Genomic DNA, 3030 nt, shown 5'->3' with positions numbered 1-3030 from the left:
GAATGTGTATATATTAATTATTATGCGATTATATATACTACTGCGAAGTCGTAATATACGAAACAAGCGTGTTTGAACATTCGACTTAGCTCTGCATGGCGTGCAAGGACATTTCCAGCATGCAGCACATCAGCAGCACTGCCGTTTTAATCAGATAAGTGTCCTTCTATATCCTTATTTTCCTTCCTTGTATAAAACTTAAAAATCAAAACCGAATTCTTTATATCCTATCAGTGTAGTTCAAAATCTGTTCAAGTCGCGTCGATAATTATCATTAAGTTATAGTGCAATATCATTATACTCGTGCCTCGTCCTCGAGATTAGTAATATACACATGTAGTTCCACATACAATGTCCCCACTCACGCACTTAGTTTGTCTATTCTTTTTTTTTTTTATGAGGGTATGTCAGTTTTCCTCGGTATCGATACACCGTCAATACCTCATTCACATTTTAGGGCTTCGCCATTCCGCACATATTCGCACAGTTATTAGAAAGAGTGTTATTTTATTAAAGTTTAGTTCATTATTAATATCATCATGCCGAAAAGTAAGCGTTCGGACAGTGATTCTATTGATCGTCTAAAGAAAAAATTGAAGAAGTTAGAAAAGAAGATAAAGCGAAAAAGTCGCATATCATCATCAAGTTCGGAATCCTCGACAAGATCACAGGAACCACAAGGTATATTTTAAAATTTTCTTAAGGTTTACGTTTCAACGAATCGAGTTATTAATTACCTGTAAATCATTTGAGACTCACGTCACAATGATTCGAGGTGTGACTTGTCTTGATAATAAATGTGGGTTCACGGTACAGCGCTTTGAGATGTATCTTACCCGACATTATCGCATTAAAATATAATTATTTAATTCCTAATTACTTGACCTACTTTATTTTTCATTGTCTGTTCGTACATTTATTAGTACAAACTAGACACAAATATTACATTAATGTAGGTAGGTAGTAATAGCCGGAATATTAAATTCCAGGTGACCTTATTGAATCCGAATTTATCGAAGATTTGACATGAGAAACCGAGCCCGATGCGAATATGACATCTGACATTCTTGAGTCGCAAACTGATGCCGAGGAGGTGACGATGCCGGAGGCAACGCAGTCGATGCCCCCGCCCGTTACAACATCGACACTGCCCTCTGTCACGGCTGTGCTTACGACGGAGACAGAAGACACATCGGTCACGGAGTTAGATGAGGTAACCTTGGATATTTTGGGAGCAGATCCCTCAGTATCAAAATCCTGTGGAAATAATATTCAAAAGGATTTGGCAATACGATATGCACATATTGTCACTTCGGGGTTAGACAAGGAATTACGTAAAGAACTTCTCGAAAATTATTTACCACCCGGCAATTGTGCTTTGATAGATGCATCTGTTTTAAATCCCGAAATAAAAGCTGTCGTGACAGATATTGTTATTAAGAGGGATAAGGCTATTTTTGATAAACAAAAACAGACTGCATCTGCAATATCCGCAGTCAGTGAGGCTATCACTGTAATGTTATCAAAAGATGACAAAGATCCAGTATTATTAAAGACCTTAATGGATACAGGTAGACTGTTGTGTGACACGCAATATAATGATTCGATAACTAGACGTAATTTTATTTTGGCAGTTCTAAAGAAAGAATTAAAAATCAAATACAGCAGACGAAAGTTGATAAATTTCTGTTTGGTGAGGAATTACCAGAAACATTAAAAGCTGCAAAAGCTATTAATAAATCAGGTTCGGAAATAAAATCAACACCTCAACCAAAACCGGTTACGAACAAACTAAAACCGGCGCCTACAAAAAACTGGAAAGGTCCGCCCCCGAGACGCAGGCCGCCCCAAACATCAACGTCGAGGACCTTGAGGACCTTGAGGACCAGGGAGCCTGCGGCGATAAAGTCTCAGCGATCGAACTTATCGAGACCCTCGCAGCAGCCGCCGCTAGATTCGGTACGCTACGCTGGTAAATTATCTCATTTTTATAATCAGTGGTCACAGATAACATCTGATAGAACCATACTTTCTTGGATAACTGGTTATGAAATTCCTTTTTCATCTCCGCCTATCCAATATTATAATACATCTACCTCGAAAAATTATACTGCAACAGAGATTTTTCAATTTGATCAAGCTATTAATGACTTATTAATAATAGGTGCTATTTCACAATGTAAACCCTGTGAAGGGCAATTTTTATCACTTATATTCTTAATACCAAAACCAAATGGTAAAACCAGATTGATCTTAAATTTAAAAAATCTTAATAAATTCATCCAAACAGAACATTTTAAATTAGAAGATTTACGTACCACTATAAAGTTAATATCTAAAGATTGTTTATTAAGTACTATAGACCTGAAAGATTCGTATTTTCTAATTAAGGTTAAGGAATGTTCACGAAAATTCTTACAATTTTTATGGAATGGAAAATTATATGAATTTAACGTTTTACCATTTGGCCTTAATACAGCGCCATATGTTTATACAAAAATCATGAAACCAGTGGTTAAGTTGCTACGTTCATGTGGTTTCATGTCTACCATTTATTTAGATGGTATATGTTTAATAGCAAATAGTTATAAAGAATGTATTCATAATATTAATGTGGGATGGAAATAACAGGCTCTGGGAATAAAGTATAGTTTTATTTCTTACTTTCACCTTTTACACCTTTCTCAACTCTTACACCTTTTTTCAACAGAATTCGCCATTACCGTTTTGCCGCCATATCTATTTTGCAACAACCAATCACACGCTCTTAAAGGCTTACGTTCCTTTACATGAACAAAATTTTAAACATTAGTTAATATAAAATTTAAATCCTACAGATTCGGTCATCCTGCTTAAAGTCTGGCCTCAGACTTTCCTGATTCTACATACAATTAATATAAAAAAAAAAACTTTTATTAAAATGAACTGAACTATTAACACATCATTCTTTGTTTGATCTTTAAATTTTTGATATAAATTAGAACTTTGTTCGTGACACCTTTACATTATATATAAAACAATAGTACTACA

This window comes from Vanessa atalanta, chromosome W, assembly GCF_905147765.1.
Source record: "Vanessa atalanta chromosome W, ilVanAtal1.2, whole genome shotgun sequence".
Lineage (NCBI taxonomy): Eukaryota > Metazoa > Arthropoda > Insecta > Lepidoptera > Nymphalidae > Vanessa > Vanessa atalanta.
Note: the sequence above shows the minus strand (reverse complement) of the source record.